At 37.7% G+C, this 13,284-nt stretch overlaps 1 protein-coding gene and 1 non-coding gene across 2 annotated transcripts in view; one reads left to right on the top strand and one right to left on the bottom strand.

Moving 5' to 3' along the window:
* Positions 1–13,284, bottom strand: part of LOC138069278 (zinc finger protein 184-like) — a 1,142,341-nt gene that overhangs the window by 22,612 nt on the left and 1,106,445 nt on the right. The window lies entirely within an intron of this gene.
* On the top strand, positions 7,335–7,416 carry TRNAS-AGA (transfer RNA serine (anticodon AGA)). Its single transcript has one exon. It is a non-coding gene; the product is annotated as a tRNA-Ser (tRNA).

Here is a 13,284-nt window from a genome sequence, read left to right as displayed (position 1 = left end):
TTCAGAAAAGACCTACTGTGAGAAATAGAAAATTTCAGTAAACAATTCTTAGTAGGTTGTAAGAAGACATGGCCTAAATGAAACGAATGAAAGCTGTGAGAAAACAAGTAGAAATAAAAACACTGGATGAAAGGGGTTTAAAACACATGCAAGCATGTTTAAAATGAAGGAAGATAATTAAAATCATACTGGAGAAGAACAGAATTGCTACTGTGGTAAAGTGAATCAGTTGTATGCAGGATATTCTTTTAAAGCTGTGTGAATCATAATAAAAACATGAATGAAATAGAAGAAAGTGATAGATATATATAAAGGCCTGAGGATGAAAAGCCAACATGTGGATGATTCCCCATCAGGAAACAGAGAACACATGAAATCAGCTATCATTTAATAGTTTCTATGTGCCAGGCAGTGTTCTAACTGATTTATGAAGGTGAAGTGAAGTCGCTCAGTCGTGTCCGACTCTGCGACCCCATGGACTGTAGCCTATCAGGCTCCTCCGTCCGTGGGATTTTCCAGGCAAGAGTGCTGGAGTGGATTGCCATTTCCTTCTCCAGGGGATCTTCCCAACTCAGGAATCGAACCCAGGTCTCCCGCATTGCAGGCAGGCGTTTTACCGTCTGAGCCAGCAGGGCTTCCCTTGTGATTCCGCTGGTAAAGAATCCACCTGCAATGTGGGAGACCTGGGTTCGATCCCTGGGTTGGGAAGATTCCCTGGAGAAGGGAAAGACTACCCACTCCAGTATTCTGGCTTGGAGAATTCCATGGACTGTATAGTCCATGAGGTTGCAAAGTCAGAGGCGACTGAGCAACTGCTTTATAGCTAACATTTAATTCTTAAAATGATCTTTATTAAGTTGTTTATTATTATTTTTTCTTTACTACAGAGGAAACTAAGGCACAGATAAGTTGAGTAGCCTGCCTGAGGTGACATAACCAATAAATGAGGAAGCTGAGACTTGAATTTAGTAATTTGGTCCTAAGCTCCCATTTTTAATCTCTAATAAACAATAGGCTCCCTAGTAAAGAGATGAACAATTTCCTAAGTTTAAGAAGAATGCACCTCATTGCTAGTGAGAGTGCAAAATGGTGCAGCTACTTTGGAAGACAGTTTAGCAGTTTCTTTCAAAACTAAGCACACTGTTACAATATGATCCAGCAATTGTACTCCTTGGAATTTACCTAAACGAACTGAAAAGTTAGACACACACAAACACTTAATTGCCAAAACTTGGAAGCAACCAAGATGTTCTCCAACAGGTGAGTGATTAAATAGACTGTGGTATATCCCTGCTGTGTAATATTATTCAGCAATGAAAGGAGTTGGCAAGCTCTGGGAGTTAGTGAAAGACAGGGAAGCCTGGTGTGCTGCAGTCCATGGGGTCGCAATGAGTCAGACTGAGTGACTGAACTGAACTGAATGAAATGAGCAATCAAGCTACCAAAAAAACACAAACATTAAATGCAACTTGGTGAGTGAAAGAAGTTAAAGTGAAAAGGTTACATACTCTAGGAGTCCAACTATATAATATTATGGGGAAGTTAAAACTGTGAAAACAGTAAACATCCATGGTTGCTAGCGGTTTGGAAAGGGAAGGAGGGAGGAATGGATGTAGCACAGGGGATTTTTAGGGCAGTGAAATTATTTTGTATGACATTGTGGTGGTAGATATATCATTGTACATTTGTCAAACTCTCCTATAGAGTGTCAAACAATACAGAATGAACCCCTAATATAAACTGTGACCAATAATAATTTATCAATATTTGCTCATCAGTTGTAGCAAATGTATTGTACTAATGCAGGATGTTAATAGGGAAAATTGGGTACTGGAGGGGGGCAGTGGTGAGCCCAGATGGGGTTTTTCTATAAACCTAAAACTGTTTTTTTAAGTATATTAATTTAAAAATATATAATTGTTAAAAGTGTTTCTGGTAAGGTCTCAGCAGGAAACAAGGGACATCTTATTAGAAATTAGAAACTGGATATCTAATTAGGAAACTGATTCCTGTAAAGTAACAGAACTTGGCTGAATTGTGTTCTTCAGTGGAATGAAAAACAATTTGTAAGCAATAAACTTGAATATTTAGCTGAGCAAATTTCCTAGATAAATGTGAATGTGCACCCTGGTTTCTCTGCGCTGTTTATGGTACAGAATGTAAGGAAAAAGACAAAAGAGGAAAGAACTGTTAAGCAGAATAAGCAGAAAGAAACCATTTTATGATGGTTTAGAAAAATTTCAACTACACCTTCTACAAACGAGGCTTCCAATACAAATTGAAAGACGCATGTATTGAAAAAATGTATATGTAAAGCTTCTGTCCTCAGTGACTTCTCTTCATAGTTTTAGCAACTGGGTGTACACATAAAAAAGTAAGCAACCATTGTAAGCAGCGTATAGATATTTCCTGAGTATATAGGCAAAATATTGAGTACCAACCATATGCCAAGCACCCATAAGAAACACTATCTGCAAATAAAGTATAATTTAGTGAATAAAAGCCAAAGTTTATTGAGTCTACTTGGTTACTAGCTATAAATACTTTACTTGAACCAACTCATTTAATTGATTCAGGGTGCCAAACAGAGAAAAGAAAAGGATGGAAATTCACAGAAAATTCATAGGTTAATAAGAGTTCCAAAGAATAGCAAGGAGAGATAAGAAAGCCTTCCTCAGTGATCAATGCAAAGAAATAGAGGAAAACAATAGAATGGGAAAGACTAGAGATCTCTTCATGAAAATTAGGGATACAAAGGAAACATTTCATGCAAAGATGAACACAATAAAGGACAAAAATGGTATGGACCTATCCAAAGCAGAAGATATTAACAAGAAGTGGCAAGAATACACAGAAGAACTATACAAAAAAAGATCTTCATGACCCAGATAAACACGAAGGTGTGATTACTCACCTAGAGCCAGACATCCTGGAATGCGACGTCAAATGGGCATTAGGAAGCATCACTACAAACAAAGCTAGTGGAGGTAATGGAATTCCAATCGAGCTATTTCAAATTCTAAAAGATGATGCCATGAAGGTGCCTCACTCAATATATCAGCAAATCTGGAAAACTCAGCAGTGGCCACAAGACTGGAAAAGGTCAGTTTTCATTCCAGTCCCAAAGAAAGGCAATGCCAAAGAATGTTCAAACTACCGCACAATTGCACTCATCTCACACACTAGCAAAATAAAGCTCAACATTCTCCAAGCCAGGCTTCAACAGTATGTGAACTGTGAACTTCCAGATGTTCAAGCTGGATTTAGAAAAGGCAGAAGAACCAGAGATCAAATTGCCAACATCTGCTGGATCATTGAAAAAGCAAGAGAGTTCTGGAAAACATCTACTTTTGCTTTATTGACCACGTCAAAGCCTTTGACTGTGTGGATAACAACAAACTGTGGGAAATTCTTCAATAGACGGGAATACCAGACCACCTGACCCACCTTTTGAGAAATCTGTTAAGAAGCAACAGTTAGAACTGAACATGGAACAACAGACTGGTTCCAAACAGGGAAAGGAGTATGTCAATGCTGTATATTGTCACCCTGCTTATTTAACTTATAAGCAGAGTATATCATGTGAAATGCTGGGCTGGATGAAACACAAGCTGGAATCAAGATTGCTGGGAGAAATATCAATAACCTCAGTTACACAGATGACACCACCCTTATGGCAGAAAGTGAAGAACTAAGGAGCCTCTTGATGAAGTGAAAGAGGATAATGAAAAAGTTGGCTTAAAACTCAACATTCAGAAAACTAAGATCGTGGCATCTGGTCCCATCACTTCATGGCAAAAAGATGAGGGACCAGTGGAAACAATGAGAGACCTTATTTTTTTGGCCTCCGAAATCACTGCAGGTGGTGGCTGCAGCCATGAAATTAAGACACTTGCTCCTTGGAAGAAAAGCTATGACAAACCTAGACAACATAATAAAAAGCAGAGACATTACTTTACCAACAAAGGTCCGTCTAGTCAAAGCTATGGTTTTTCCAGTAGTCATGAATGGATGTGAGAGTTGGACTATAAAGAAAGCTGAGTGCCGAAGAATTGATGCTTTTGAACTGTGGTGTTGGAAAAGACTCTTGAGCGTCCCTTGGACTGCAAGGAGATCCAACCAGTCCATCCTACAGGAAATAAGTCCTGAGTATTCATTGGAAGGACTGATGCTGAAGCTGAAATGCCAAATACTTTGGCCACCTGATGCGAAGAGCTGACTCATTTGAGAAGACCCTGGTGCTGGGAAAGATTGAAGGCGAGAGGAGAAGGAGATGACAGAGGATGAGATGGCTGGATGGTATCACCAACCTGATGGACATGAGTTTGAATAAGCTCTGGGAAATGCTGATGGACAGGAAAGCCTGGCGTGCTGAATTCCATGGGGTTGCAAAGAGTCAGACACAGTTGAAGTGAACTGAACTTGCACAGTGGCCAGAATTTTGGTAATAACCAAATTTTTTATTCAAGTAAATGCATAATGAAAATCTTAGTATGTCATAAATAATAAATATTCATACATAATATACCTTTTAGTGGCAGCAAAAATATTACATCATAGTAGATGAATTCTTTTTCAAAATAAAGATATTTGCCAAAGCTTAATGGATGAATCCAAAAAACATAATGTAGCAAATCACTCAATGCATTTACACACAGTATACAGACCCATGTATCCAACATCCAATATAAGAGTTAAAATCACTACTCTCCTTGTTAAACTCCTAGTTAAAACTCCTTGCAAGAGTAGTGGGACCTCCCAGTCATGTCTTCTCAAGGATAATTATTACCCCCATCTCTGCTGTACACCATACATTAATTTCACCTATTCCTGAACTTTCAAAAATTGGAATGCACTATAATATGTGTTCTTTTTTGTCTGACTTTTTCCACTCAATATTAGCTTGTGAAATTTTGTTCATATGGGGTTATGTGTACTTGTAATTCCTTCACTCTCCATGTGGTGTGATATTACAGTGAAAAAACCTCTCAATTTGCCTTTTCTATTGTAGATGGCATGGTCAGGAAGCAACAATTAGAACTGGACATGGAACAGCAGACTGGTTCCAAATAGGAAAAGGAGTACGTCAAGGATGTATATTGTCACCCTGCTTATTTAACTTCTATGCAGAGTACATCATGAGAAACGCTGGACTGGAAGAAACACAAGCTGAAATCAAGATTGCCGGGAGAAATATCAGTAACCTCAGATATGCAGATGACACCACCCTTATGGCAGAAAGTGAAGAGGAACTAAAAAGCCTCTTGATGAAAGTGAAAGAAGAGAGTGAAAAAGTTGGCCTAAAGCTCAACATTCAGAAAACGAAGATCATGGCATCTGGTCCCATCACTTCATGGGAAATAGATGGGGAAACAATGGAAACAGTGTCAGACTTTATTTTTCTGGGCTCCAAAATCACTGCAGATGGTGACTGCAGCCATGAAATTAAAAGACGCTTACTCCTTGGAAGAAAGCAGAGACATTACTTTGCTGACTAAGGTCCATCTAGTCAAGACTATGGTTTTTCCTGTGGTCATGTATGGATGTGAGAGTTGGACTGTGAAGAAGGCTGAGCGCCGAAGAATTGATGCTTTTGAACTGTGGTGTTGGAGAAGACTCTTGAGAGTCCCTTGGACTGAAAGGAGATCCAACCAGTCCATTCTGAAGGAGATCAGCCCTGGGATTTCTTTGGAAGGCCTGATGCTAAAGCTGAAACTCCAGTACTTTGGCCGCCTCATGTGAAGAGCTGACTCATTGGAAAAGACTCTGATGCTGGGAGGGATTGGGGGCAGGAGGAGAAGGGGACGACAGAGGATGAGATGGCTGGATGGCATCACTGACTCGATGGACGTGAGTCTGAATGAACTCTGGGAGTTGGTGATGGACAGGGAGGCCTGGCGTGCTGCGATTCATGGGTCGCAAAGAGTCGGACACGACTGAGCGACTGAACTGAACTGAACTGAACTCTAGATGGACTTTGGGGTTGTTTCCAATTTCAGCTTAAAATAATAACTAGGCTTTTTGTTTCTTACAACTCAACTCTGGCTCTTCCTTTGCTGAGATTCATTCTGACATGCTTACATTTTTTTTTTTAAGTCCAGAAAAACAAAGTTGCAGCTGTGTCCAATCCTTGTTCCTTGTTATCCTAAATTAACCTGTTGATTAATAATTTTGGTTCAGATGCATCACTAATTACTTTCTATTTTGCATATATATATTTTTAAGCACAAAGGTTTTCTCTGATACCTAATTTCACTCAAAGCTAATGTTCCAAATGACTTCAGAGAATATATATACTTGATAAAAATATGTACACCAAATAACATGTTATGTGTAAACTATGGACAGCAATCTTTTTAGCATAATTTCTATCAAAACTGCTTCATGTCTGTCCCTTCAGAACAGGTTGTCTCCCATAAAACCACTGAACATCTTAGGTCTCTCTGCCTTTACCTCATTCTCTTCTCTTCCTCTCCTCCCTCTCCTTCCTGGTTCCTCCTCTTCACTTCTCTGTTTAAGTGATGTGATTTCTCTGTTTGCGATTGTTTTCCTCTTTTCTTAAATTATTGGTGAAAAACACCAAGAAGTAGACAAAAGCCATTTACAGTAATGTTTGCACTGAACTGGCCCAGGAAAACTCGTGACTGGCAGCTTTTGACTCAGATGGGAAAACAAGAAGGGGAAAAGAAAACATACTTGCATTGGTTAAATTCGAGAAAATGAACTCCTATCTTGGTAAAAATCAAACTAAGATCTTCTTTTTAGAAGGTAGCCAGGTTCTAGGGGCGACAGGAATTCACCAACCATCTATAAATTTTATTCTTATCGTGACAGAAGCCTGGAAGCATATAGTGAAATACAAAGCAAGGTACAAACACAATGGGATTGGCGTTCCCTTAGGACTGATGTAGGCTGAGGCACTTAGGGACACAGAACAAGTGGGATGCAAGGAGGCCTTTGTGCATCATTTCCCTCACTTTTTACTTAGCACATAAATCAGTGAACTGAGCCCCTCCCTGAAAGCCACTAGCGTTCTTCAAGGGGCCTCAGTGCCTGCAAGGAAGTTCCAAACAAAAGCTACACCTATCAGGTCTATTTAACTCCTGACAACTCGAAAAGCTAGTGCTGATGCAGTGAGGACTCCCCTTCTAGTGCTCTCTGTTCCCACAGGTGCCCAGAGAATTTGATCTCCATGCCAAATTTGCACTTCACCTGTGGGTTTCTATTCAGTTTGCAAGAATACGTTTTCTTGCACCAAAGTCATTTTTGTTCTTTCCTGACATCGGCCAGTGAAATTTCTACTTAAGGATTTAAACGGATGAGTTGCTGCACGTGTAGTCGTGGCCGAGTGGTTAAGGCGATGGACTAGAAATCCATTGGGGTTTCCCCGCGCAGGTTCGAATCCTGCCGACTACGGTGTGTACTTACAACTTCGAAGGTTATTAGGACAAGTTACGGTAGTTCATACCTTTATAAGGCAGTGTTTTTACTTCGACTCTGCCTTGGAAACTTAGAAATCTCTCTGCAGTCAACAGATAGATACCCTTTTAGTAACTACTTCCAGTGTTCTCCAAATTCAGGTCATGGCCTTGCGTGTAGATAGGAATCAGTGCACCAAAAAGGCAGCAATCAAGACAGAGTACCTTTTATTTTTCCTTTTTGTCTTTTATCGTTAAGTTCTCACAGAGCACCATCGCTGGCTGTCCCACTGTGCTGCCAGTTCTGGGAAGTGAGGGAGGACCTGGAATGGACTCAAGGCTAGACATGGATATATTTGGCTCGGACATTGAATCGCACGATGTACAGTCGATAGCAGGAAGCGTAGTTTGCACAGTGAATTAAGACAACGGTGAGCAATTGTATGGAGATTCCTCTAGAGTAGCATACTGGCTTTCCACATTAGTGCTGTAGTGTGCGTCTCTACCTATCCTGATGGAGACCGAGGTTCGATTCTCCTACACATTGGGCATTGTCTCTCAAGGACTGGAATTCAGTAAGTAATATGAAGAGAGGATGGCCTCGCCGCAGTTACCAAGTGATCCAGCCCATTTCGTGACAGGTGAAGATTACATTTTTATTTTATGTAAATGTATAATATACAATATTATGAGTATATATGTACTTTAAGACATATATGGTTTTAAGAGTGTATGTTTTAAAAATATATCTGTGTGTGTGTATACTTTTCTCCCTTGTATATGATACAGACAGAAAAGGAAAATACAGTAATACAAATGCTAACATTTGGGGACTGGAGTACCCAGGAAGTGTCTGCATTCTTGTAACTTTTCTGTCAATCTGAAATTATTTCAGAATTAAATTATTTTAAAATAAAGAGTTAAAAAAGTAATAAAACCATAACTGAAAAATACTTTCATTGACACTTAAAAGCATAGATACACAATTTGAACCATAGATATGAAAGAAGAAGTAAATTAATGAATGAGAGTTTAGAACTGATGAAGGAATGTGATACAAACTGCTGTAGTGAGCAAGGACATTCATAACACATGAGAAAAGCTAAATAGAGAGAGCATACCTAAAACAACATTGTTTAATAATAACTACATTTTATGATGTGAAAATAAGATGATGCTATAATTCAAAACAGCAATAACATGTGTGATGGGAAGGTGTGGCCATATCCAATTGTTCTATGTTCCCTTATAATGTTGAATAAGGTTAGAATTAAATGTACACTGAAAACATGATACATATTTGGACCATTGCTGAATACCAGACCACCTGACCTGCCTCTTGAGAAACCTGTATGCAGGTCAGGAAGCAACAGTTAGAACTGGACATGGAACAACAGACTGGTTCCAAATAAGAAAAGGACTATGTCAAGGATGTATATTGTCAGCCTGCTTATTTAACTTATATGCAGAGTATATCATGAGAAAGACACTGGGCTGAAGGAAGCACAAGCTGGAATCAAGATTGCCAGGAAAAATATCAATAACCTCAGATATGCAGATGACACCACACTAATGGCAGAAAGTGAAGAAGAACTAAAGAGCCTCTTGATGAAAGTGAAAGAGGAGAGTGAAAAAGTTGGCTTAAAGCTCACCATTCAGAAAACTAAGATCATGGCATCTGGTCCCATCACTTCATGGCAAATAGATGGGGAAACAATGGAAACAGTGAGAAACTTTATTTTGCGGGGCTCCAAAATCACTGAAGATGGTGATTGCAGCCATGAAATTAAAAGATGCTTACTCCTTGGAAGGAAAGTTATGACCAATCTAGACAGCATATTAAAAAGCTTTGTCTAGTCAAAGCTATGGTTTTTCCAGTAGTCATGTATGGATGTGAGAGTTGGACTATAAAGAAAGCTGAGTGCAGAAGAATTGATGCTTTTGAACTGTGGTTTTGGAGAAGACTTTTGAGAGTCTCTTGGACTGCAAGGAGATCCAACCAGTCCATCCTAAAGGAGATCAGTCCTGGGTGTTCATTGGAAGGACTAATGTTGAAGCTGAAACTCCAATATTTTGGCCACCTGATGCGAAGAGCTAACTCATTTGAAAAGACCTGATGGTGGGAAAGATTGAGGGCAGGAAGAGAAGGGGACGACGAGAAGAACCATCTCAGAGGATGAGATGGTTGGATGGCATCACTGACTCAATGGACATGAATTGGGTAAACTCCGGGAGTTGGTGATGGACAGGGAGGCCTGGCATGCTGCGGTTCATGGGGTCACAAGGAGTCAGACACGACTGAGCGACTGAACTGAACTGAACTGAATGGATGAGTGTTAAAATCAGTATTTCTGTGAGCCATGTTCAAAACCAAGCAGTGTTTATTTTTTTAATGAAGAAATAGAAAGATATAAGAATAATTTTGAAATTTTAATTTGAAATTAATTTTTAACATTTTGTCATCAAATTTTGGTAGTCAGATTTAAAAGTTAATATTATTGTGCAGCACCGTCAGACAGTAGATAATTTCTTCAGTAATTTTATTGCACAGTTGAGTGGTCAAATCCATTCCTTTTCCCTGTCATTGAATCTCATTTGTCCCTCATTTGTCTATTACTTCTTTTCATCATAGACAAAATATTCTTTATTTTTTACAGAGGAAAAAAGATTGATCATAGATAAGACCTATAAAGGCACTGATGAGCAATCAACACAGGCATGGCTTGAAGGGCCACATCCTTGAGAGAAGGGAAATACATGATGAGTTGTACAAGAGCTTGCCCTTGAGGGACACATTCTGTTTTGCAGCATTTTATCAATAGAATAGACTTTAGGTGGAAAAAGCAATTGCGCTGAACTGAAGAGACACTCATCAGTGTTTGGCTACCAAAATCCATAGGACCTGCAGGTCAAAATTCAGATGATGAGGGAACCAGAGACAGAACTCAAACTTCTACGTATAAATTCTCCTTACAGTATTGACTGATTCCTAAATTTCCAATGCACAAGAAAAGTTCCAAAACTCTGTAGGAGAGAGAAGCTGGAAGGCTAAAAATCTGTAGAGATTCATCAGCTGCTTAGTTTTTAAGAAACAGAGGTTAAAGTTCATGCCTCTCCCAGTTAATAAACTCTGTCATTTGAGACTTCAGAAGCATATCTTTTAAGCAGTAAGGGACAAACCCAGCTGTAAGGACCAAACAAAGAGTAAGGTCTGTGTCTTCAGAGTAAAAAGAACCTAACATAGACCGACTATAACAATGGCTCAGTCTTTGTATATTCCAGAAAGACTACCAGAAAACTCTGCATGTTTAGAAAGAAAGCAATATAGGTCTATATAGCCCATTGAACAAAAAAGAAAACACAATAGAGATTTTAAAATACTTTGAGCTGAATGAAAATAAAAATATGATACATCATAATTTGTCTGATGTAGCTAAAGCTATTTTTATAGAGAAATTTTTATCTTTAATACCATGTATTAGAACAAGGGAAAGGTTGAAAATCAGTGATCTAACTCAAGAAGCTATAAAAAACTGGGAACTTAAATGCAAAAGGTAGAAGGAACTATTAAAATAAGTGCAGAAATCAATGAAAAGCAGATATACATCAGAAAAAATCAGCAAAGCAAAAGGTTGGTTCTTCAAAAAGACTGATAAAATAGATAAACCCAATGAGACTAACCAAAAAAAAAGTCTTTAATTAAGATATTAAGATCTTTAATGTCATCTTCTTTTGGAAGTGAAATTGAAATTTAATGGCCTAAGATTTCCCCTTGAGAACCTAGCTAGGTTTTAGAGTTAATTAAACTATAAAAGTTAGAAGGAAAGAACTAATGAGAATAAAAGTTGTAATCACTGAAAAAGAAAGGAAAAATAGACAAAATCAACAAAGGAAAAATTCACTTTTCAGTTAGTAAAATTGCTACCCCAAATCAAGACTGATGTTTTTAAGAAAGAAAAAGTTAATAAGAATAAACAGAGGACGACATTAACGATCTTACTAATATCAGGATTAGAGTCAGAGGGTAAAATGAATAGTTTGGGGGGAAAATTTGTCAATAGAAGATAAAGGCTTCTATATAAACACAACTTATCAAAGCAAACACAAAAGGAAATGAAAAGTTTAGATAGTTTAAAGTTTGTTAAAGAAATTAAAATCATAATTACCTTTTGTATTATTTTACTATGGCTGCCATGACAAAATACCACAGATTGAGTGGCTTAAACAACAGAAATTCATTTTCTCGAAGTTCTGCTGGAAGTCCAAGATGGCAACAGGTTGGTTTCTCCTGAGGCCTCTTCCCTTGGCTTGCAGATAGTCATGTTCTCTCTGTGTCCTCACCGGGTCTTTCCTCTGTGCATGCTTATCTGTGGTATCTCTGTGTGCCCACATTTCCTCTTCTTAACAGGATACTGAGGTTAAATTAGTGTCCATTTTAACAGCCTCATTTTAAATTATTAGCTTAATTCCCAACTCTTTTTATGAGGCCAGCATAATCTTCATATTAAAATCTGACAAAGATGTTACTAGAGAAGGAGTTACATGTCAAACTTTGTGATAAACCTTCTAGATGCAAAACCACTAAACAAAATAATAGCAATCAGATCTAGTAATATATAAAGATAGGAATCAAAGTAAAAAGGTAATGCTTGTTTTTGTAATATGAAATCTGCTTAATATATAGAAAATCGATCACTTTAAATATATTGCAAAATGTAAGAGAAAAAAATCATATTAGTAGATGCAAAAAATTTGAAAAAATTCAATGCCAATCATTAAATTTTTGAGCAGTTTAGGAATAGAAAGGAGATTTCCTAATCTCATAATGCATATATACATAATCCTACATCTAACATCCTAATTGTGGTAAATTTTTTTTAAAACTGTGTCTTTTTTCCCCCCAGTATTTATTTATTTAGCTTGCCAGGTCTTAGTTTCTGCATGAAGGATCTTGGATCTTTGTTGCTGCATGTAGGATCTTTAGTTGCAGTGTGTAGTTCCATGACCCTGGTCCCCCTGCATTGGGAACTCATAGTCTTAGCCACTGGACCACCAGAGAAATCCCTCTGGTAAATATTTAACACTTTCTCCCGGTAAAGGGCCAGGACAAGCATAACCACTATTACCACTGTTATTCAACATTGCATTGGGTATTCTTAGGCCAGGCAACAAGACAAAGAATTAAAAGATATTTAGATTGAAAATGAATATCTCGCATCAGTTCTATTCAAATAGGACGGTCATTATTTGCAGATTATATGAATAAGTGCTTGGAAAATCTCCTAAGATCTACAAATTAGTAGAATTAATAACTAAAAATAGCAAAATTACCAGATACAAAATCCTATATTCAACTATATATTTTCATGTATACCAGCAACAATGGACAATTTTTGTCACGTAATAGCAAGAAAACTATCAATATCCTAATAATAATTATAATAAATGTAATAAATTTGTGCAAGATTATACTACAAGTTCCAAATCATTGTGCAGAGAATTTTAATAATATCTAAATAAATGAAAAGATATATTCATTGATTGAAAGTCTCAAATTCAATGGATTTGAAATAAAATGCTCAAAGAGGACTTCTGATAGAATTGAAAAACTGTTTCTAAAATATATGTACACATAGAAAGGACCTAGAATAGTCAAGGAAATCTTGCAAAGAAAGAACAAATCCAGAGGACTTTTTACTACCACACACAAGCTTTATTCTGAAGCTATACTGATTAATAAAATATGCTATTGGTATAAAGATAAAGGGGACAAAATAGATATGCTGATACAAGACCATGTACATTTAACAAAGTGTCACTGCAATTCAAAGGAGAACATGATAGATTTTTCAAAAAGGTTGTACTG

The sequence above is a fragment of the Capricornis sumatraensis genome, chromosome 22 (assembly GCF_032405125.1).
Source record: "Capricornis sumatraensis isolate serow.1 chromosome 22, serow.2, whole genome shotgun sequence".
NCBI lineage: Eukaryota > Metazoa > Chordata > Mammalia > Artiodactyla > Bovidae > Capricornis > Capricornis sumatraensis.
This window is presented reverse-complemented; position numbering and strand designations above follow the sequence as displayed.